Here is a 26158-nt window from a genome sequence, read left to right as displayed (position 1 = left end):
GTGATCTTCCAGGTAGAATCCCCAAATGAAACATGAAACCCAACATCATCAAGCTGCCCCTTGTAGACATAAGACAGCGTGTAAGTGCAGGTACATGACGTACATCCTATAACATAAAAGTAATGCCAATAGAGAACTGCAGCCGTACATCCCCAATGCCAACAATAGCAAGTGACTTGTCATCACCCAATCAAACTGAACCAGAGACAGTGCGGTAGGAGTGGAACCACTCACGGCATGGTGTAACATGAAATTAAGCACCAGAATCCAAAAGCCAGCACTGTGCATACATAGAGTGAACATCGGTCAATGATGTAGCATCACAAGAACTACATGCAAGTATGTACTTTCCATCGGAGTCATCGGTCTGCATGACATTTATCTCCTCGATTTTCACACTGGATTTTGCAGGCATAATGCTGCGATCAGACGACATTTCCTGTACTTTGTCTTTTCCCTTCTCTTTGCACAACTCATCACGCTGTGGGCGTATATGACCCTTCTTGCCGCAATGATGACATGTCACATTAGCATTTCTCCCACGAGACTTGCTACACAACTTACCATGCAACTTAGACCTAGACTTCTATGAGTCTCTGCCACGACCATTCCCACAGTCATTCTTTCCATTACCATCTCTGCCTCTAACAGTCAAAGCATGTGACACGTAAGAGGCATCCAAGTTCTTATGGTTGATCTCTTCCTATAGAAAAGCATGAAAAGGTGAGAAGGATAGAAGCTTCCACATGAGAGCTATGGCAGGAGAGCAAGAGCAAGAAAGAGAGAGACAAGAAATGGAAACTCCAACAACCACAATGTGTGGTGGGGCATTCCTTTATTCAAACTGTCACTAAAAGAATAAATAATAAGTGACTGTGATGGGCGCCCGCCACTTGCAGTGTGCAGTGGCGGGTACTATCAATGTAGTAATACACGGGCAGCTAGGCATAGGTGCCTTTACCCCCAACAACCTTCCACTTAAAGGCAAATCTACCCTATGAGAGAGAAAAGAAAAGATAGTACAACATGTACACATGTACAACAGGATGAGGAAAAAGACGTCATCTGGCAACCATTTTCATATGATAAATATGTATGATAGAATATACTTGATGTTATGCATAAAGATGTTTGGGGGCCTACCCATAATATATCTAGACTTAGTGGTAGTAAGTATTTTGTTATATTCATTGATGATTGCTCATAAGAGTAAAGTGTTTGAGCACTTCAAAACTTTCAAGGTTGTTGTTGAAACAAAAATAAGGTTGAAAGTTAAATACTTGAGGTCAGATGGAGGATAGAATACCTCTATAATGAGTTTATTGATTTTTTGAGATCTCATGGGATATATCAATAGTTTACATACAAATTTATCCCACAACAAAATGGGATTGTAGAAAGGGAAAATAGACATACTGTAGAAGTTGCATGGGCATTGATGGTTAAAAAGAATATGCCCAACTGTTTTTGGTTTGAGGCTCTTCATGTGATTATGTATATGATGAACAAGTATCCCACACTTGTAGTTCATGGTATGACTCCTAAAGAATATTTTACAAGCAAGAAACTTGATGTATTCACACTTGAAAGGGTTTGGTTGTATTGCACATGTTCATGTGCATGATCTGTTAAAGAAGAAATTGGATCCAAGGATAAGAAATGTATTTTCATTGAATGCTCTACTAGGCAAAAAGGGTATTGTTATTATAACTGTATTAATGAAGAGTTTGGAATCAATAGGGATGTTATTTTTTATGAGATGAGCAATTGGTATGCATCTAGTGGAGATGCATTGGATGATATTGATTATCATGATAGCCATTGTGTAAACAGAAAAGTAAAAATTACACATGGTTTTTTTGGTCCAAAGACATCATTTGATAGTAGATCTATAGTCAATCCTTGGTCTGGGAGACTATGGAGCAGCCCCATATTTTCAACTTCATCTACTAGTATTACAAGTAATGACAAAGGAAAGAAGAAAATGTTAGATGTAAATAATGCATCTATCAAACATGGCAAAGAGAAAAAGAAAGTGTCAAATGGAAATAATGAATCTACTAGTCATGTAGTACTTGATGGAAACTCTAATGGCTTAAAGAGCTTACATGACAAGCTTGGTATTTCTTCATTAAGGACACCAAGTATACAAAGAGCACATGCTAATGTAAAGGCTCCATTGAGTGATCTAGTGGTACACATGTCTATTAGGATGAGATATCCTATTAGAAGATTTAGTTTTGAGGGTTATGTAACTCACCATTATGCTTATATGGTAAAGGTAATCGAGCCCACTTATTTTGAGGAGGCTATTGGTCATGCTTATTGGGATGTAATAATGGATGAGAAGATGGATACACTAGAGGCCACTATGACTTGGGAGTTTATAACAGTTGCCCAAGGATAAGAAATTTATTGGTTGTAAGTGGGTCTATAAAATAAAGCATAGTATATATTTTTCTATTAGTAGGTATAAGGCTAGGCTCATTGCAAAAGGCTGTATGCAAACATATGACATAGATAATGAAGAGACATTCTATCCAGTTGCTAGGATGGCAACTATCAAATGTGTGATTGCTTTGACAATAGTGAAAACGGTGGAATTTATATCAAATGTATGTGAAGAATGCCTTCTTGCATGGTTATTTGTAAGAAGAGGTGTATATAAAGCAGTCAATAGGTTATATGGATTCAAAGCATCCCACACATGTGTACAAGTTAAAGAAGGTGATCTATGGGCTAAAACAAGCACCTAGATCTTGGTTTGACAAGATCAGAGAGTATCTTATCAACATTGGATTTTATGTTTCAGATACAAATCACGCACTTTATGTGAGGAAGGGTAATGTAGGTTTGGTTGTCATAGTCATCTATGTGGATGACTTGATTATTACAAATGATAGTGACAGTGGGATTGTTTATATCATGGGCCTTTTGAAACAAAAGTTTGAGATAAAGGATCTAGGTGAGTTAAGATACTTCCTTGGAACTAAGATAATCAAATATGCAAATGGTATATAGCTATCCTAAGGGCAATATGGCTTGGATATGTTAACCATGGTATTGATGGCATGCAAGCCTCTTTCAATGCCATTGGAGAAAAATGTAAAGTTGAGTGCTAGGTTAGGGATAAGCTAGAAGACCCCTATATGTTTAAGAAGATAGTAGGGAGTTTGACGACTATGACAATCGTAAGGCCAGACCTAAGATATGTTGTTGGACTTATGGGTCAGTTTATGTAGGTACCTAAGATGCCTCATTTGGATGCAATCAGATGCATATTGAGGTATATGAAGTCCACCTTGCATTACTGACTTTTTTATGAGGCAGGTAAGGATGTATAATTGTTTGACACACACATGCAAATTGGGCTAGTAGCATGTCTGATAAAATATATATCAATGGATTTATGTTTTCCATTAGTAGTTTAGTAATTACTTGAAATAGCATAAAGTAACTAACAGTTGCTTTATCAAGTACAGAAGCTGAGTGTAGAGGTGCTACTATGGCAGCATGTGAGGTGTTATGGCTACAAAAATTATTGGGTAATTTGTATGTTTAGGGAGATGGTCCAATTTTCATTCATTGTGACAACATGAGTGGTATACATTTAGCTAGAAACCTAGTGTTCCATGCTAGGACAAAACGCTTTGAGATGCATTGCCATTTTGTGAGAAAAAAGATATTTGCTAGAGAGATCGGCTTCGTATATGCTAGCTTACAAGATCAAATAGCTAAATTTTTCACCAAGTCGTTGGGTATAGAGAAGATTCAAAATTTTCTAAGCTTACTTGGACTTGTAGAGATGTATCTGAGCTTGAGGGGAAGTGTTGAGATGATAAGCTCAACATGTGTAGATATTGATGATAGACCACTTGGTTAGATAGGTCCACACATCTACACTTAGCATATTAGTGATCATTATGATCCTCACATGACCAATAACTTATCACTAATTATATTAAATTAGTTACACTTGCCTATAATTAGTATAATTATAGTACTTATCGATTTAGTATAGTCAGTTATACGCTCTTTGACTTAGTACGTCACTTTCCTTTATATTATATCTTATCTATACTTTGTGTAATTGCATTGTGCATGGAAAAAGAAGGAAAAAAACTAGCAAAAAAATATTTTGGGCTCTATATCTCCTCTTGTGTTCTTTAGTGAGCTTCCTCTTGCTGTGTGTATTATGTGTGTTTGATGCAATAGCTCAAACAAGACCCCCACCATGTGATTTGAGTGATAGAGTTGCAAAACATGCATGGTCTAGAAAACCTCTCTCATATGCATATCAACAAGTATTTGGATATGAGGCATTCTATCATATTCCTAAAGACAAATGTAACAAGTTGGATCCAAAGTCCATCAAATGCATATTTCTTGGATATGGTGATGCGAATAAGATAGGCTATCATCTTTGGGATTTGCAAGTTGGGAAGGTAATCTGTAGCCATAACGTTATCTTTCTTCAGAGAAAAATGTATAACCAAGTAGAGCCAATGATTGAAGTGCATATGGTCATCTTTTAGGAGAAGCCTCCTATTACTCTACAAGCAATCTGAGTGAGGCTATATGTAGTTGATGCTATAGTGACCCAAGATTTACCTCTGTTGTGCAGGATCATGATATTGGATAAAGAGGAAAGGATGTCTAGGACCTCTTGCTAGTCTTGAGATACTCTACTAGTGCCTCACATCCTCCTTATCATTATGAGTACTCTATGCATTACATCACGATGATAGATTCTAGTGAGTCTCTTACTTATAGGGAGACTATGCATAGAGATGATTGTCACTCTTGGGAGAGACCATGGAGTCTGACTTTAATTCACTATAGAAGAACCAATATGGGATTTGATTATATTGCCCAATGGAATGTCAAGATTGTGGGAGAGAAGGAAGGAGTCTCACTTGTAGCTTTCTTGCTTGCACAATGGGGGAATACACACAAGGGTGGAGGCTGAAAACAGTTTTCCTCTTCTTAGTTTGTAAGCCAAAAGAACTCTCATACAAAGAAATAGAAGAACCCTATATATGGGTCTCAAACCAAACTCAACCAACTAAGGTGGCATACTAACCAAGCCACGAACTAGAGTAGATAAGGATAGCTATCATGTAGCTATTATTCATGGGCGGTGTATCAACTGCATCTGCAACTAACACGTCGGTGACATAAATGCACAACGGTCACCCAGGCATATCACGAGTGGAGCTCGATATCTCAACACTCCCCCTCGAGCTCAATCCCAATTCCTGCACACCAAGCAGGTCTCTGAACTTGTGCAGCTTCTCTGCGCCCAATGCCTTCGTAAATATGTCAGCTACCTGATCCTCTGTGCTGACATAAACTAGATCAATAAGACCTAGTAAAACCCTCTCCCGCACATAGTGATAATGCACCTCAATGTGCTTTGTTCTAGCATGATAGACTGGGTTATTTGCCAAGTGTATACTACTCATGTTGTCACAATAAATGACAACTAGCCCATCTGTAGGCTGATGCATATCATAAAGTAGCTTATGCAACCAAGCTACCTCACATGCAGCCATTGCTGCACCCCTGTACTCAGCCTCTGTGCTCGACAAGGCAACTGTAGGCTGTTTCTTGCTACTCCAAGTGACTGCAGCACTCCCAAAAGAGAACACATATCCACTGGTAGATCATCTATCAGAAATACTACCAGCCCAATCAGCATCAGTGTATCCATGTAGCTGTATTTGAACCCCAGTCTCATAAAATAGTCCATACTGCAATGTGGACTTCACATACATGAGTATGCGTCTAGCCGCATCCAAATGCGATTTCCTTCGAGCCTGCATAAACTGACTTACCAATCCAACAGCATAGCTCAAATCTGGCCTGGTAATAGTCATATAAATCAAACTTCCTACTATGCGTCTGTACATAGTAGGGTCTTCCAGAAGCTCACCTGCATCTGCGCTCAGCTTCACATTCTGCTCCAAAGGAACTGAAATAGGCTTACAGCCTGTCATCCCATATTTGGACAGCATGTCCAATCCATACTGCCTCTGCAAGAGCTGTATCCCACTTGGTGATCTAATCACCTCAATGCCCAAGAAATAACGCAGCTCTCCCAAATCCTTCATCTCAAACTTCTGCTTCAATAGCATTTTCACATGAAGGATATCTTCATCACTGTCACCTGTCATAATCAAATCATCAACATAAATGACAAGTAGCATAATACCTTTCTCTGTTTTTCTCACATAAAGTGAGAAATCTGCCTTGGAAATCTGAAAGCCAATAGTGACAAGATACTGTCCTATCTTGTCAGACCATGCTCTAGGTGCTTGCTTCAAGCCATACAAGGCTTTCTTCAACCTGCAAACAAACTTAGGATGAACAGCATGCACATAACCTGGTGGCTACTCCATATAGACCTCTTCTTGCAAATCACCATGCAAGAAGGCATTCTTTACATCCATCTGATGTAAAGACCATCCCTTTGATGTAGCCATAGCAATGACTGCTCTTACAGTTGCCATCCTTGCAACTGGACTGAATGTTTCTTCATAGTCAATGCCATATGTTTGTGCATACCCCTTGACTACTAATCTTGCCTTGTATCTGTTCATAGAACCATCTGCATTGTGCTTCACCTTATAAACCCACTTACAGCCAATTGCATTCTTACCTTTAGGCAAAGGTACTAACTCCCATGTAGCATTTGCTTCCAAGGCATCCATTTCTTCATCCATGGCTTTCTCCTATTTTTCTTTTCCCATGGCTTGCTCAAAAGAAGTGGGTTCTGGTTCCTGTATCACTTTGACCATATATGCATAGTGAATGGCTATAAATCCATCATATTTCAGCCTATCCACAGGATACCTAGCTCTGGTAGACCTACGCAAAGTAGGCTCACTTCCAGGTGCTCTCAAAACATCCCTGGTCTTCCTTACTCCAGGTGTAACAATAGAAGGAATACCCAACTCATCATCAATGCTCTGCTCTAAGCCACTGGATTCACCATCCACATAAGAGTGACCTGCATTCACATCAAACATGGGCTGATCAACCTTCTCTTTTTCTTTTCGTGATACCTGCATACCACTATCTGCATTTCTTTGAGAAGATTCTCCTAATCTCAATCTGCCTGTCCATGGCGAAGAATGTGAACCACTACTAGAGGACGCTCCATGTCCACTAATATTTTGTGACTGCTGCTGTGAATTCTGTGCAGCATTACCATTTTGTGCATCTACATCATCAATCACATTTACTGGTTTATACCAGCTACTCATCTCATCAAAAACAACATCTCTGCTCATTGTAAACTTACGAGTAGAAGGGTTATAGCATCTATACCCTTTTTGCTGCAGAGAGTAACCAATAAAGATGCATTTCTCAGCTTTTGGATCCAACTTGGATCTCAACTCATCTGGCACATGTACATAGGCAATGCAACCAAAAATTTTCAAATGAGAAATATCTGGTTTCCTACCAGTATACCTCTCCTCTGGAGTCATCCCATGTATTGCTGCAGTGGGAGTCCTGTTCATTATGTAGACTGCTGTAGCAACTGCTTCAGCCCAATAAAAATCTGGCAAGTCTTTTTCATTGAGCATGGCACGAGATACCTCTCCAATATGCTTGTTTTTCCTTTCTGCAAGTCCATTTTGTTGTGGGATATGACTGCATGAATATTGTTGCTTTATGCCGTGCTCCTGCAGGAACCTTGCAAACTCATTTGAGAGGTACTCTCCCCCTCCATCTGACCTTAGGCATTTTATCTGCAGGCCTGTTTCTTTTTCAACCATAGCTTTAAGAGTTTTGAAATGCCCAAAAACTTCACTTTTCTTTTTCATAAAATACACCCAAACTTTTCTGCTATAGTCATCAATAAAAGTGACAAAATAATGACAGCCTCTAAGAGATGCAGCTTTAGTAGTCCACACATCAGAGTGGATTAATTCCAATGGCTTCTCACTCTCTTGAACATGTCTAGGAAATGGTTTCCTTGCCTGTTTTCCAAACTGACAGGCTTCACATACCTTATGCATTTCTGCAACCTTGAATTTGGGCAATCCTGCAACAATATTTTGGGCCTGCATTGATTTAAGTCACTGTACATTAACATGACCAATGCGTTTATGCCAGATATCAATATCTACAACTACACCGGTCCCATGTGCAAACATTGCTGCACTCAATTTAGACATGTCTGCATCCAATGTAAACATTCTGCCCTTCTTCTTTCCTTTTGCTATCAAGCGACCTTTATTTTTCATATCCTCAACAAAGCATCCATGAGGATTAAATCTGACCTGCAAGCCCTGCTCAACCATTTGACCAACAGAAACCAGATTCTTGGTGATATTCGGGACATGAAATACATCGGACAGGTATTTCTTTTTCCCATCCTGCATAGACAAAGGAAATTTTCCAATCTGCACAATAGGATGTGCAGTATCATCACCAGTCTCCACAAATCCTGGTTTTTCCATTTTCCTTGCATCCTCCATCCATTTTGCATGACCTGTCATGTGGTTTGATGCACCTGAGTCAACATACCATACATCATTGCTTTCTTCTGCACTTGTCACAGAATTGTTCATGTGCTGCACCATAAACAAATGCTCATTTCTGTCATCACCCTGTCTACTAGAAGATGCATAATTCCCTTGTTGCAGTTTTCCATTCATGATGTCATTCTGCTTTTTATAGCAGTCTTTAGCCATATGACCCATTTTACCACAGTAGTAGCATTCAACATTACTGTTTGCATTTTGGCCTCTTTGCCATCCACCACGACCTCTTTGGCTCCCCCTGCCTCTAGAGTTACCACGTCCTCCTCCATAGGACTGATTTTCTTGAGTTTGCTGCATATTCTGATTTCTACCACGGCCTCCAAATTGGCCTCCTCTACCTCTGCCTCTACCTCTTCCAGCATTTGAGTAGAAGACAGCTTCTTTTGAAGTTCCTCCTGAAGAAGATGCACCACCATTTCTCTGCTCCTCAGAAATTAGAAGAGCAATCAACTCCTCAAAGTCAGGAAATCTTTCATGAACGGAAATGGATGTTCGAAACTGTGCATAATCCTTTCCTAGACCATTCAAGTTCACGGAAACTAAATCATCATCTTCCAGTGGCGACCCAATGGAAGCAAGTGCATCTGCAATCTTCTTCACCTTCATGTGGTAGTCATTGATGCTCATATTTTCTCTTTACACATTATGCAACTCTTGCTTGAGTTGCATTTTCCTGGCTTGCGTATTTGTGCTATACATTTTTGACAAAGTATCCCATGCCTCCTTTGGCGTACTTGCATCCTGAATATGCACAATCATAGAGTCTGAAATACTGATAGACAGCCAGTACATAACTTTCCTCGCTCTCTCATGCCATTCTTTGAATGCCTGCATTTGCTGTTGATTGGGAACATCAGGAAGAACTGCTTCTTCTTCATTTCCTGCAACAAACTCCCAATATCCTTTTCCCATAAGGAAATTCGTCATTCTAAACTTCCATGCTTGGAAGTTGTTCTTGTCAAGCTTTTCAGTGACAATCTGTGAGAGAGAATCAGACGCCATTACAGAATACTGCAAAAAGTTCTGTCACTGCAAAGAACACAGTTTGTTTCATAAGGGCAAATCTGCAAAACTGGCGAAAGTGGTATTTGACCACACAGTCACTTTCTAGTGACGATTTTGCATAAACAGGAACCAAGGATGATTCTGTAACTCCCAATGTCTCTGCACATAAGCATACGATGCAATTTCTACAGTAACTTTTCACCGACCTGTAGAACAGTGGCTGCACAGCATAAAACTGGGCTTTTTCCTGAGTGCATGCAGAAAATTTCCGCCTCCAAAACAGGCCCCGAAATGGCCTCAAATAAAAAAAACAAGGTCGTCAAGGGCTAAAGCCCTCGCCAGCAGCATATACTGCCCTCTTGCTTCACCGCGAAGGGCGTCTCAACCTGAGACAATGCACTCCTGCAATTTCCGACTGTGCTACCTGCAGAGATCTGCTCCCAAAACAGAAAATGAAAGCAACACTGCTCCTCTTACCAGAACACCGCGAGCTTGGCTTGCTTTCTTGAGCTCCTTACCACGAACAAGGCTCTGATACCATGTCAAGATTGTGGGAGAGAAGGAAGGAGTCTCACTTGTAGCTTTCTTGCTTGCACAATGGGGGAATACACACAAGGGTGGAGGCTGAAAACAGTTTTCCTCTTCTTAGTTTGTAAGCCAAAAGAACTCTCATACAAAGAAATAGAAGAACCCTATATATGGGTCTCAAACCAAACTCAACTAACTAAGTTGGCATACTAACCAAGCCACGAACTAGAGTAGATAAGGATAGCTATCATGTAGCTATTATTCATGGGTGGTGTACCAACCGCATCTGCAACTAACACGTCGGTGACATAAATGCACAATGGTCACCCTGGCATATCACGAGTGGAGCTCGATATCTCAACATGGAAAACATGTATTTCCAAGCAAGTAGCTATATAAGTTGAAGAGTACCCCTAGTCGCCCTAAGCCAGCATATAAGGCACATTTGGTTGGTAAGGATTTTGAATAGGAAAAGGGAGTTGCGTTTCATGAGATATTTTCCCTTGCGATTAAGACAACAACCCTTCTCTTGGCTTTGACCTTGGTTATAGAAAGGATCTAGACTTACACTAGATAGATATTAAGATCTTGGGTAAGTTACTCAAAATATATGTGTGCATCATCAAAATAAGGTATTTTTAAAGTACCAATTTTAGACATTTTTTACATGCAGAAGGGTGTAATACAAAAGTGTTATTTACCAATTGAATAGAAAAGGTTTATGTTTTATTCATGAAAAAAAATACATATAAGTATATTTATGAATAGGCCTTGAATGCACATGATGTAGAGGATATACATATAGTAACTTCCTCGAGATTAAGATTAGATTTCTTACATGGGTATCTACATGAGGATATCTATATATAGCAACCTAAGGGCTTTGTGAAAAAGGACATGGAACACCTAGTATACAAGTTGAAAAAGAGTATTTATGGACTTTAAGTAGACACCTAGAGAGTGGTATCATAATTTTGATACATTTATGCATTCATAGGGTTATTCTGACAGTGATATGGATTTGTGTAGAAGGCTCGTGATGGTAGCCTTATCATTTTGATACTATATGTTGGTGACATGTTGCTTTCTTTGGCAATACTCATGATGAACTATATACTTTGAAGACTTAGCTCAAGCAGAGCTTTGAGATGAATGACATAGGGCATGTCTCTCACCACATACTTGGTATGCATATTACATGCAATCACTAAGGGAGTCCTCTACTTGTCATGGAAGGAGTAGATTCACAAAGTACTTGAGTGGTTCCATATATAGGGTGGTAAGCTAATTGGCAAGCCTTTATCTTCCCATGTGAAGGTGAGTGAGATTGATTGCTCCTAGTCAAATGATGTGAAGCTGAGATGGCCAAGATCTCGTATGCATATATAGTAGGTAGCTTATGTATGCCATGATGGCCACTAGACCTAACATAGCATTTGTAGTGGGAGTTGTAGCTCGTTATATAGAAACACCTCCCAAGTGACACTGAGACATTGTAAAGGGTATTATGAGATACCTTAAGGGTACTACAGACTTATAGCTTTGCTATGGCAACTAGGACATTAGATTCTTGAGTTACACTAACTTTATTTATTCATGATATGCAATAGAATGAAGTTCATGTCTCTAGCTATGTCTTCATCTTTGTTAGAGGTACTATTTCTTATATGTCTAGGGTGCAAAAATGCACTACCTTGTCTACTACTGAGGCTGAGTACATTATAGCCACATTGAGGCCTGCAAGGAGGCCCTTTAGTTAAGCTAATTGATTGCAAATTTTGGTAATACATATATGACTCCTACATTGCATTCAGACTCTAAGTGCCATTGTGGGAGCTTTCGCTCAACCGCCAAGACCCACGGACCGCTTATTGTTTCAAGCATTCCAAGCGAGCTCTAATGGCTATCTCTCACCTAGCTGATGCGCCGTCGATCCTACGAGTGTAGTGAGCTTACCTTGATTCTTGATCAAGTACCCTCCTCTCCCTTTCACTCCGGTAGCTCCATGATTCTTGGTGCTAGCTCAAGCATCCTCAAGCCTCCTCCATCTCCAAGCTCCATCCTCCATAGCCGCGCACGCAAGAGAAGAGAGGAGAAGAGAAGAGAAGAAGAGAAGAGGAGATGGTGAAGATCTTCTTCCTCTTGATCCCTCACTCCCACACACACTCACTCCCTCACACTCTCACACTCCCTCTCTCAAGAGCACACACAAGCAATAAGGAGAGAAGAAGAGAGGAAGAAGAAGACTCTTTTTGCCACATACCAAAGAATGAGCTTCTCATTCACTTTTCAACTTTATATACAAAGCCCTAAATCCTTTTTGGGCGGCAATCCCCTTTTCCCTCTTTTACATGGCCGGCCGTAGCCTAGGCCCTTTTTCCCATTTCCCACCATTCTAATTTATCCTATTCCCAACTAATGCATACACTTTGCACATGAGCGAGCTTGGCACTCTTTTACAAAGATTCGGGGGAGCTCCCACATTTTAATGGTGCACCCTTTTTCTCTTTTGTTGTCTCAGGCCGACACCGAGGCTTTCTAAGGGTCGTGCCCGAACATTTAAAATTTTCAGAGACTGGTTACCGGTCAAGGCGTCTTTTTCTACTTTTATCCTGCGTCTTTTTTGCTATTTCCATTTTTTTTCCATTTTCCGCTCCTCTGTGCTACGGGAAACACGGTAACATTACCCCCTCCTAGCCAAGTGCATGTTTACCGCAGCACAGAGGAGCGAGAAATGGAAAAAGAGAAAAAGAAAAGGCGCCTTAAATGGCAACTAGACCCGGGAAAAAATTAAATGCACGGGCACGATCCTCAAGAAGTCTTGGAGTCGCCCAAGGAGAGTAAAAGAATAAAAAGCGCACCATTAAGTGCGAAAATACTTCCAAAACCTTGTAAAAGAGCGCCAGCTCACTCCTGTGCAAATTGTATGCATTAGTTGAGGATAGGATAGACTAGAACGGTGGGAAATGAGGAAATGGGCCTAGGCTAAGGGCTGGCCATGTAAAAAAGGGGGATGATCGCCCATGGAAATTAGGGCATGTATATAAAGTTGAAAAGTGAATGGGAAGCTCATTCTTGTGTGTGGCAAAAGCTTCTTCTTCTTCTTCTCTTGTTTCTTGCCTTCTTGCTTGTGCTTGAGAGAGGGATTGAGAGAGTGTGAGGGAGTGATTGTGTGAGAGCGAGGGATCTTGGAGAAGAAGCTCTCCATCTTCTCCTCCTCTCTTCCCTTCTCTTGTCTCGCGCGTGGCTATGGAGGATGAAGCTCATGGGAGAGGGATTGAGGTTGCTTGAGCTTGCCTCAAGGATCGTGGAGCTACCGGTGTGCAAAAAAGAGAAGGGTACACGATCGAGCATCAAGGTAAGCTCACTACACTCGTAAGGTAGGCATTGCGCATCGGCTATGTGAGAGGTAGCCATGGCCGCTCGGTTCGAAACACTTGAGCAATAAGTGGTCCGTAGGTCTCGGGGTAGAGCTTGAAGCTTCCCTCCATTTTGGTTCCGTTGCCTGGACCGACAGAATCGAGCCTTGAGCGCCGCGCGTATCAGATCGAGCATGGAAGTAGGGTTTGCAATCTGAACCAGTGCTCGAGATAACTAGGAGATTTAGGAGGTTTAATCTGTGGAACAGGTAAGTATTTGGGTTTTTTGGAAGCATTAGATTAGGACTACTGTTCTGCATTTCTGTTTTTCATATTGGCTGCACTAGATTAAGGTTAGATTAGGGAAAGAAAAGAGAGAACAGAGGTTTTAGCTGCTGCTGGAAACAGGAAAATAGGGGACCAGATTCAAGTTTCTGGGTGGAACAGGGGCAGGAAACTGGCTGTAAGGTTTTGCAGTGCTGGGAAAGGACCTTAAGAGGCCTGGGAGGCCAGGACTGACCTCATTTCTTTAGTTGGCCTTGAGAGAGAGAGAGAGAGAGAGAGAGAGAGAGAGAGAGAGAGAGAGAGAGAGAGAGAGAGAGAGAGAGAGAGAGAGAGAGAGAGAGAGAGAGAGAGAGAGAGAGAGAGCTTCTGGTTCATAGGACGAGGAAATGCGACCCCGATTCTAGGCACATTTGATTCGTGCTACTTCAGGTGAGTCCGGTGTGTTCCATTAGTGCTCTAATCAGTTGTGGGAAGTATGTAGTGATTGAGTGCAGCAGGCATTAGGAAGGATTCAAACGTGCCGGAATCGCGCCCGCCGTGCCGATGCAGTCGGACTAACCCGCAGTGGTCCGATCCCCAGAATCGGACCACCCAAGTTCTGGAGTCGGACCGTCCGACTCCTAGAATCGGACCGTTCGACTGAGAGAGAGTGACTAGACTGGTCGGATTTCCAGAATCAGACCAACCCGATCGGACGTGCCATGTGGCACTCGGAATTCCCATTAGAATTGGACCATCGTAGTCGGACCATTGGGGCTGGACTCGGACCACCACTTCAAAAGTAGGACCACCCTCCTGGTCCAATTTCCAGAATCGGACCACCCCGTCCGACTGTAAGAGTCGGACCACACCAGTCCGATTGCCAGAATCGGACCAGCCCTGTCCGATTCCCAGAATCAGACCATCTTGCCAGAACAAAAAGATAAGGATCTTTTGCTGGCCTTGCCACAGATGTGACCCCAGGATGAAACTCTGAACACCCCCAAGACCCAGTTTGGCCATTAGAACCCCAGAAGTTAATCGAACTTGGGGTGCGGAAAGACCATAGAATAGCCGGAAACCAAGTTGAAAACTCAAATTAGGCTAAGAACGTGGGTAGAAACAAGGTGGAGTTTGCATTAAATGCTTTCTGCATCGGCATCTCACTCTTGTGCTCCACTAAATCTGTACAGCAAGAAAAGAGAAAAGCCCGTTTTCGCACCAAGCACCACAAAAGCACTAAGCACAACGTGTGAGTAAGGATCGTCACTGCTTTCGAATAACAAGGAACACATCAGGGTATCTAATAACATTAAAGAACCCACTAGTAGGAGAAGACCCCAACACTTAGATAGGTGCTTGAGTGCCCTACTAGTAGTACCTGGAGAAAACACGAAGACACGGGAAGCAACAAGATAGAGGAGTGGGAGCTGCCGAAGCTGATTGGATTCATCGACAATCTCGTGGAGCTGGAAGCAGAAACAATGTCGGGATCAAGAGGCGACCAAGGGGAAGACCAATTAGACTTAGGAGAATTTCCAATCTCGGTCCAAGAACTGGTCCACGACTACGATCTACTCACCAGGACCGTGATCCAATGTAGACCTGTAGAGGAAGTAGTGGCTAACCTGGAAGAAGAGAGAAGAGCTATCAAGAGAGCACTGGAAGGCATAATTGCCTACAACCATGAGCAAAGGGCTAGAAGACTGCAGCAAGACGTGGATATGTACGAGGCTAGACGAGTACTAAACCTAGCTGGGGCAGCCAAGTCCGGACCAAACATAGAGAGGGAACGGGCAGCAGAGGCTGGCATGACGTTGAGTGAACTCGTGGCAAAGCGACTCATGGACAATACATACATGGAACAGAGTGCTATGCCCTAGTCACCGCGCTACTGTCAGGATTGGGAGTCACGCAAGGGGCTAAAGGGTAGGCTAGAATCCCCATAGTAGCAAAACAACTAGCTCGATACGAACCTAGTAGTGACCCGTACAGCTTCATGGAGCAGTTCGAGCAAGTATGTGAGGCGAACGGTCTTATTGACCCTACGTAACGATCTCAAGCCTTTAGCCTGTGCCTAGGCGACAAGGGGAGGACCTGGTACTCCAGTCTGGATGACGCAGAACGTACAAACTTCGCTTGCCTTAAGGGCCTCTTCATCAAGAAGTTCTCGGAGGCAGGTATTTGGATAGCCTCATTGTTAGGTTGATGAATATCAGTCAAAGGGAGAAGGAGGACGTTAGAGATTACATCACTCAAGTGCGCAGTCTCTACAAAAGAATCCCTGCCAATGAGCGACCTACTGAGAGGGCAGTGTCTACAGTGTTCATGAATGGGATTCGGAGTGAGGAGATCTACAAGGCTTTGGCCAGTAACTCCACCTTACAATGAGACATGCTAGCTCGAGTCTTCGAGGAGGCAATACACATAGATGATCAACTTAGGGAACATAGCATGAGGACTACCAACCAAGATAGTGCAAGCCAGAGGGACCCTGAGAGATCAACCACCTTAGGGGAAAAAGCAATTGCTAGTGCGCAGGACAAGGGAAAGAGTGTAGACCACAACCAAGGGATGGCAGAGATGAGAATGGATATTGCACGGTTGCAAGAGCTCGTTAGAAAGCCTGTGAGATCGCATGTACAATGTGTGTACTGCGGCTGCAATCACCTCCCAGTAGAGTGCCAAGATCCTAGATCTCGGCCGTGCTCAAATTGCAATAGATTCAGACATGATGCAACGCATTGCAGAATGGCGAGGAGATTCCCATACACACAGCAGTACAACCCTCCATACTTAGGTAATAGGCCACCTAATTTCTTTGGCAGGGGAACCCAGTTAGCTCTTCCAGCACCAACTGACTCAAGACTTGTCGTGCCTAGGATGGAAATGAACCCAATTGGTATACCCAGGCCACCAGGGCCTTTTGTGACTCACCCACCTAGCGATGCTCCTGTTCACTTTGTGGAGGAGCCTAATGAGGAAGAGACATATGTCAATCCGTACATATCCTACGACGAGGAGGGCAACCCAGTCCTGATGGACTATCGGCCAGTGCTAGTGATGGCTTTAGGAAGAGGACGAGGCAGAGGCTTTGGAGGGACTAGCCAGGATCCAATCACATGCTGGACTTGCGGCCACCCAGGCCACATTTCATCGCGTTGCCTAGAGCAAGAACAAGCTAACAAAGACAAAGCGGATCTCCGATGCACAGAGTGTGGAATCACACATCTGTTTCCTGACTGTCCTAGGCGGAAGCCATCAATGAGCACTGCCAACATGCCATCGGTGCCTTTGGGGCTCTTTGGAGCTGAAACTTTTGGTAGTGAGGATACGCCCATCCCACTACATGTTATGACGCGAGCTCAAACGAAAAAAGCAAGCATCTCCTTGCCAGGGCCAAGTAACCTTGATGCAACCTCAATAGGGAAGAAAAGCCGGAGGAGACGGAAAAAGAGAACCGATGCGAAGATAACCCTTAAAATCGAGGAAACGACCACGCTAGTAACGGGAAAGAAGGTCACAGACGCAGAGGCAAAGACCTCAGCTCCTAAGATAACAGAGCTAGGGAGTGCCAAGGTAGGGGAATATCCCCACCCCAAACGGCAACTCGAGGCTATAGCCAAGGTCAAGGAGTGGGTCAAGGACGCCCAAAAGCACCTCGAAGATGCTAAACCCATATTGGAAGACCCTATGGACAACTTCTCCAGTATTAGCACACCAGTCTCACCCTCAAAACCACAGGTTGGGAGCATACCTGCACCACTAGGAGCGACTCAGCAGCAAGGCCGGGGGGAAACTTACCAGGGCAGACAGAATGCATGGCCTAGAACTGCTAGCCTCAGAGGAAGACAAGGGTCCAATAGCCTCCTCACAACTTTGCTGTCCACTCCAATAACTCTAAGCTTGGGGGATTTGCTTAGGCAAAATCACTCCTTGTGGCAGGAGTTAAAAGACTCGATCGAGGGACACGCAAGGCTTGCAGATACTGATCCGCAAGACCATGATGCAGTTACACGGATCCCAAGTCTAACTCTACACTCAGATCCTAAGTCTTTGCACATCAATGCTTTTTGGGAAGGCACTGAAATGCACACAGTTTTGCCCATCCTAGCCTTAGGAGACATGACTCGGAAAGGAATTGTAGACACAGGTGCCGGTGTTAGTGTGCTAAACCATGTGGTCCTAGAGGCATGGGGAAACCCTCCTATAGAGACTGCTAGATTCAATGTCACGCTAGCAAACGGAATGAGGGTAAGACCATTTGGGGTCTTAAAGAATTGGCCGGTAAAGATTGCCAGTGTGCAATTCTCGGTAAACTTCATTGTCATGAAGGGAGTGGATTACGACATACTATTAGGCCGACCTTGGATGAGGAATGCACGAGTCACAGAGGATTGGGGCAATGGATTGATTTTCCTAGGGAACAGAACTAGTGTAGTGAGGGTAAAGATGGACACTTGGACGATGACGCCTGTTGACCTGGCTGCCATCTCAGCCATGCTAAAAGGCGATACTCAAAGGACCAAGCCCTATGGATCGCTCGCTAGATATATTCCTTGCCCTAAGGATGAGAGGGATTGGATACACGTGTTGGCAACCATTGACCTACCATTCTCGGATGAGGAAGGACCACATCAGGAGGTTGCTAAAACCGCTACCATGCCACAACTGAGGAGCCAGTTGTGCCACTCTGCATGATGGTAGGAAGCTCACTCAACCCAGGCAAACCGGCCTCGTCCCACATCCCCAACAACAAATTAGAGCTTCAGGAAATCGTAGAGTATCTGACTGATAAATTGAACGGCAATTTGGCTGCTAACTTAAAACCTCTATGTGACCTTTTAGCTAAACCAGAATGGAAATGGACCAAGGTCCATGACCTGAACTTGTTATATAACTGGGCTTTAGTTACTGACGACTAGGAGATTGAAGAGGGAAGCTTAGGGGATGATGAGCAGTCAGAAGGACAGGATCCGAATGATGAGGAGTATGAGGAATGTCACTCTATGGGAGAAGAGAGTGAAGAAGAGGTAGACACAATAGAATACGACACGGAGGGAAAAGCGATAGAGCAAATCAGGGCAGACTTAAGGCCTAGGAAAGAAGGGATCAATCGGAACGAAAAAAGAGTCATGCTAATGGAGTGTGACAGATCCTGGCTAGAATGAATAGGAGCCGTAGATTACGAGCAAGCCGGAGTAGCACAACCATGGGTAATCCTAGTGCTCAAGACAGATTCACCTACGGAACTACGACCCCTTGGGGAAACACCTTCCTCAAGTGAGGGATGCGAGTTCAACTCAGAGTCAAAAGTTAGCACTGAGAGTGATCTTGAGATACCGCAACCTTCTAAGGTCAAACACACCAAGGGAGACTTGCTAGTCCACCTAAGGCACAGGAGGCTAAAAGAGGAGGCCAGGAAGCAAGCAGGGGACTCAGAAGCGGAAAGGCAGAGGAAACCACAGGATCTACCCAAACGGTTTACAAAATTTAAAAAAGGTGACAAAGTGGTGGTTCTATTAGGTGCAAAAAGACAAGGTCAGACTAGTGAACCGATCGAGGGACCCGCCAAAGTCAAAGAGGTTAAATTGGCCTGGAAAGGGGAAAAGCCAAGACCTATGTTCGTTGCAGATGACTTGGGGGAGGAGGAAGAGACCAAACTCGTTGCACTCCTGTAAGAGTACACTGATGTATTTGCTACTTAAGGGAGTCGACCCTAGGGTCGTGACTCATAACATCCCAATGGTTCTAGATACAGTGCCAACGAAACAACGACCTTACCCCATGAATCCCAAGCATGCCCATGCAGTGAAGGAGGAGATTGATAAATTCATGAGGGCAGGTTTCATATATGAGATCGAGCACACGGACTGGGTATCACCTATCGTGATTGTCATGAAGAAAAATGGAAAAATCCAAGTGTGCGTGAACTACAAAAAAGTGAATGCCGCTACGAAAAGGGATAACTATCCTTTACCTTACACCGAGCACATGCTAGAGAGGGTAGTAGGGAAGAAAGCCTACAGTTTTTTGGATGGTTTCTCGGGTTACAATCAAGTGCAACTGCACCCCGACGACAGGCACAAGACTGCCTTTGCCATGGAATGGGGCTTGTTTGCCTACATTGTCATGCCTTTTGGGCTAATGAACGCACCTGCAACTTTCCAACACCTAATGTGCACTATCTTTAAGGACATGCTTATGCACGAGCTAGAAGTGTTCGTAGATGACCTATGTTTACACTCTAGTTGGGCCGAATACTTGGAGAAACTGAGAGCTGTCTTTGAAAGGTGTAGGCTGTACCACCTCTTGCTAAACCCCTTAAAGTGCCAGTTCTGGGTAAAACATGGATGCATCTTAGGGCATGTAGTGTCAAGGAATGACATTGCTACTGACTTTTCCAAAGTTAGAGTCATTGTTGACCTACCACCACCCGACAACTACAAGGGAGTTCAGTGCTTCTTGGGACACACTGGATATTATCGACGATTTGTGATAAATTATGCATTAATAGCTAGATCTTTGTACAAGCTATTGATAGTGTTTGAGTGGACGGAGGAATGCCAACGCACATATGAGGAGTTGAAAAAGGCTCTTACGACTGCACCAATCTTGCGAGCCCCAAACTGGAACGTAACGTTCCATGTGCACATAGACGCCTCTAAGTTTGCTATTGGAGCCGTGCTATGCCAGCCTGGTGAGCATAACTTGGATTACCCGGTGAGTTTTGCCAGCATGCAGCTCACAGAGACCGAGATGAACTATTCCATGACGGAAAGGGAGGGGTTGGCCATGGTATTTGCGGTAAAGAAATTTAGGCATTACCTGTTGGCCACTCCCTTTGTCTTCTTTGTTGACCATTAGGCCCTATTGTATCTTGTGAACAAGCCTTGCGCTATGGGGCGCATAGCTCAATGGTTACTCCTTTTACTGGAGTTTGACTTCTCTGTGGTTGTACGCAAAGGAAAGCAACACTACATGGCTGACCACATGTCCCGCATACCCACAGGCGAAGCCGCTGGGCAAGGCGTGCCTGACGATTTGCCGGACGCCCATCTTTTTAACTTGTCTAGTGAACGAGAATTATTTAAAGCAGATCTGACGCCGTATTGGGCCGATGACATAGTGCAAGTGCTAGAAAATGGACTACCAGAGTGGCCCATTGAGAAGGCCAAGCTGAAGAGACTTATCTTGAAAATTTAGCCATGGCCAACTCTACAGGTTGGGACAAGACGGTTTATTGCGCAAATGTGTATGTGAACACGAGATGCATGACGCATTAAACAAAGCACATGGCAGAATCGCTGGAGGACACTTTAGCGGGGACACAACAGCCCGAAAGGTGCTACAATCCCAGCTATGGTGGCCCACCCTATTCCGCAATGCAGCTAAATTTGTAAAGCACTGGATGAGTGCCAAAAGACCAAAGTGCCTGTGCAAAAGGACAAGACGGAGTTGACCCTTGTCATAGCCCGACAACCCTTCGAAAAATGGGGCATCAATTTTATTGGATCTGTCAGTCCTGCAGCACAATATTCCCAAGCTCGATACATCATAGTGGCGATCGACTATCTAACAAAATGGGCAGAGGCACGAGCCACGAGGAAGAACGATGCTAGGACCACTGCAAAGTTCTTGTGGGAGCAGGTCATTTCATGGTTTGGCTGTCCAATCGAACTTGTAAGCGACCAAGGCACACACTTCATTAATGAAGTGATTGCCCACTTGCTCTCTACCTTCCTAATAATTCATCGGAAGTCCTCTCCCTATTACCCTCAGGCTAATGGCCAAGCCGAATCCACAAATAAAATCCTAGTCAATGTGCTTACAAAAGTCGTGTCTACTTCGAGAAGTGACTGGGACAACAAGCTAATGGCGGCCTTGTGGGCCTATCACATAGCTTATAAAACGACTGTAGGACAAATGCCCTTTAGGCTGATGTACGGAACTGAAGCCATTTTACCCTTAGAATTCTTCATCCCTAGCTTGAGGCTAGCAGTCCAGGAGCGTTGGGAGGGAAGAGAGGCTTGGACCAACTGCTTGGTGGAACTCGAGCGCTTAACAGAGACCCTACTCCTCGCCACTCACTCTCTGATTTGTGAAAAGGCTCGACGAAAGATGTGGTTTGACAAGCATGCCAAGCAGCGAGACTTCAAACAAGGGGACCTTGTTCTGCTGTACTCGGTAAAAGGACATAAACAGAAGATGAAGTTTCGGGGGCTAGGGCCTTTCAGAGTATGCATGATCGGTAGGACCGGGAATGCCGAGTTGGAGACACTTGACGGTGAAGGAATAGGCTTTTTTAATGGCAGCTGCATAAAGAAGTACTATCCTTCTTCACATCCATTACATGAGCCACCCATGCTAGAACCCCCACTGAACGTCCGCATGGCTACTGTAACTGACCTTACTGATCAGGACGAAGAAGCAGTGAACCCTACCCTTTTTGTCCTCATGGCTACTATAACTGACCTTACAGATCAGGATGAAGAAGCAATAGCTCGGACGAAGAAGCAATAGCTCGGACGAACCCTACAATTCGGACCACTTGGTCCGAATGCAGCTTTTTATCAAAGTTGTCAGAAATTTGACCCAACCAGCAAACGCGCATTAGCACAACTTGTCGAAACCCTTCGGGCGTTTAGAACTTGATTCTGGCACCCGGGATAAGAGAAATTGTAGTACAGAGCCGCTGAGCGGTGGACGGTAGACAGTTGAGGGATCCACGGACTAGAACCCAAGCCGCTGAACCACGAAGACCCGACTGATCAGAAGTGAACAAGGAAACAAACAAGGAACCCTAAACCCTGACTAAACGGTCGGAAAATTGACCTAGAAGCCTATTGGGCCAGAAACGAGCGAGAGTGAGTGGGGCGCCGAGGAATTGCTTGCTGCACTCACATTGAATTTTGCACTTGAAGTACACTTAAGGAAACCGAAAGCCTGATTGGGCACAAGTGCACGAGGAACAACACACTCACCGAGTGGCGGTAAATTGAGAATTGTATTCAGTAATTAAGGGAACTCACTCAGATAAATCGCTCAAGGAACCCACCAATAGGAGAAGATCCAGGACGTAGACAGACATGCAAAGCGTAGAGGAGAACCAAGCGAGGAGCACCAACAACAAGGACCTATCACGACTAGCCAACCTGATCGACAGTGCAGCGAGGTGCAAGAATTCGACCATGACGGAGGAAGGCTCAGACCATCGGTTTATCGAGGAGCTCGACGTGAGTGCATTCCTAGATGCTATACAGCAGATGATGAGCAGTTACGATGCGCATGCCCGGTACGAGCACCATGGCAGAACGGCAGATGCAACCATTGCAGACCTAGAGGAGGAGAGAAGGCTAGCCCGCAAGGCATTGTAAGGCATAGCCGAGTATAATAGGGATTAACAAGCTAGGAGCTTGAGGCAAAGCATGGAGCTGCATGAGGTGCAGCGAGTGCTAAACTTGGCTGGTCGGAACCGTACGGACCAGGAAAGAGCACTAGAGGGAGACCTGACGCTGAGCGATCTCCTCATGAAACGGCTGCTCGATAACACTGTAGTAGAGCAGAGTGCCACTACACTAGCAACGTCGCTGCTTGCAGGGTTAGGGGCAAACCAGGGCTCAAAGAGCCAGGCCAAAATACCTATTGTGGCCAAGCAACTCGACAAATATCAGCCACATGACGATCCGTATAGCTTTGTCGAGCAGTTTGAGCAAGTCTGCGAAGCCAATGGCCTCAACGACCAGACTCATTGTTCGCAAGCATTCGGACTTTGCTTAAGCGATAAAGGTAGGACATGGTATACAAGCCTGGATGCCATAGAACGGGCCAACTTCAATAACCTCAAGGATCTTTTTGTCAAGAGGTTTGTCGAGCCCGGATACTCCGATAACCTGCTAGTACGCCCGATGAACGTCAAGCAGAAGGAGAAGGAGGGCATCCGCGACTATGTGACCCACGTGAGAAGCCTCTTTAAAAGAATCCCTTTAGGCGAGCGACCAACTGACAGGGCAGCATTGACTGTATTCATCAACGGAATTCGAGATGAGGAGTTGTATAAGGCACTAGCAGGCAACTCAAGCTTGCAGCGGGACGTGGTGGCTAGGGTTTTTGAGGAAGCCATCATAGTCGATGACCAGTTGAAAGAGCGGAGCTCCAGGAGCTCAAATCTAGAAGAAACCAACCTGTGGAGTTTAGAGAGAATGCCAGCCTCTAGTGAGCGGTCGAACCCATCACCCCAAGATAAGGGGAAAGTCACTGAGACAGACCAAGGCCTGGCGGAGGTCAGGATGAAATTAACTAAGATACAGGACATGCTAAGACGACCAATGCGGCCGCACATCCAGTGTATGTACTGTGGAGGGAACCACTTGCCAGCTGAGTGTCAAGACCCTAGGTCAAGACCTTGCGCCAACTGCGGGAGGTTCGGCCACAATGTCGCACAATGCAGGCTACCAAGAAGGTTTTCATACTCGCAATCCTACGACCAGCCTTATCTAGCTAACAGGCCGCAGCCATTCTTCGGAAGTGGAGCCCCATTGGCTCTACCCGCACCTAATGATGGGAAACCCGTCGTCCCTAGAATGGACATAAATCCCACCGGCATTCCTAGACCACCTGGTCCTTATGTGACCCACCCACCAAGCGACGCTCCAGTTCATTACGTAGAGGAGCCAAATGATGAAGAGACCTACATTTACCCTTATGCCTCGCATGACGACGAGGGTAATGCGGTCCTCATGGACTATCGACCCGTGTCGATGATGGCGTTGGGAAGAGGACGGGGTAGAGGCCTAGGAGGGCAGCCACAGGATCCAGTCACTTGTTGGACTTGCGCACACCCCGGTCATGTCTCATCGCATTGCCCTGAAAGAGAGCAGCAAAACAGGGACAAGGCTGATCAAAGGTGTGCAGAGTGCGGAATCACCTATCTTTTCGTTGATTGCCCAAAGCAGAAGCCGTCCTCTAGCGCAGCTAATTTGCCATCCGTCCCATTAGGGCTGTTTGGTGTCGAAAACCCCGACGGGGAGGCCACACCTATTCCCTTGTGAGTTATGACCCAAGCCCAAACCAAGCAGGCTGGCATCTCTCTGCCAGGACCTAGCAACCTGGACGCAGCCTCAATAGGGAAGAAAAGCTGCAGGCGGAAAAAGAAGAGGTCGGACGCTAAGGTTGCATTGAAGACCGAGAGTGCTACGACTTTAACTGTTGGGAAGAAAGTCTCAGACGCGGAGGCAGAAACTTCAGCCCCTAAGACAGCCGAAAAGGGAAGCGCAAAGATAGGGGAATACCCACACCCCAAGTGACAATTAGAGGCCATAGAAAAGGTAAAGGAATGGGTGAGGGAGGCTCAACAGCACCTCAAAGATGTGGAACCCATCACGGAGGACGAGATCGAGGATCTCTCTAGCATAAGCACGCCAAGGTCACCACCTCCACCTAAGTCGACTGAGGCTACTATGCCACAAACAGTGCCACTAAGACCAAGCCTAGACGCAACGGAGCCGCAGATTAGCCATGGCCGTTGGCCTGGACAGTCTAGCTTAAAGGAGGGATGAGTATTTAGCAATCTCCTGACCACACTAGTGACCACCCCTGTAACATTTGGCCTAGGAGATCTGCTTAAGCAGCACCCTACCCTATGGCAAGACCTTAAGCAGTGGGTTGAGGGCTCACAAGAGCAAGTCACGGTAGACCTGCAAGACCAGGATACAGAAACACAATTGCCCAGCCTCACGCTGCACTCTGTACCTAAATCTTTGCACGTCAATGCCTTTTGGGAAGGCTCTGAGATGCACGAAGTCCTGCCGCGGTCCTAGCCCTGGGTGACTCAACAAGGAAGAGAATCGTAGACACGGGAGGTGGGGTTAGTGTGCTTAGCCATGCGGTGCTGCAAACTTGGGGAAACCCGCCTGTTTTGAAGCTGCTAGGTTTAATGTTACGCTAGCAAATGGTATGAGAGTGAAACCATTTGGGGTCCTGAAAAATTGGCCAGTAAAGATCCCAGGAGTCCAGTTCTCCGTTGACTTTATAGTCATGAAGGGAGTGAACTATGATGTCCTATTAGGCCGACCCGGGATGCGCAACGCTAGAGTCATCGAAGATTGGGGTAACGACTTGATCTTCCTTGGCAATAGAACTAACACCGTACGAATAGAAATGGACACTTGGAAGACCTCACCAATCGACCTGGATGCCATCTCAGCTATGCTCAAAGGGAACACTCAGGTCAGGAAGCCCTATGAGCCCTTGACCAAGTATATCCCCTACCCGGAGGATGAGCGGGACTGGATGCACGTCCTCGCTACAATTGACCTACCGTTCTTCGACCAGGAGGCATACAAGCAAGCCATCAAAACGGTCGGCAAGGCAAACGGAACACTTCCTATGCCACTCTACATGATGGTAGCAAGCCCCCAGGAAGGGCTTGAGCCTGTTACCTTCCAA

This window comes from Lygodium microphyllum, chromosome 13, assembly GCF_053477565.2.
Source record: "Lygodium microphyllum isolate KBCC chromosome 13, Lygodium_microphyllum_v1.1.10, whole genome shotgun sequence".
NCBI lineage: Eukaryota > Viridiplantae > Streptophyta > Polypodiopsida > Schizaeales > Lygodiaceae > Lygodium > Lygodium microphyllum.
The sequence above is the reverse complement of the archived record's forward strand: the minus strand, read 5'-3'. Positions refer to the sequence as shown.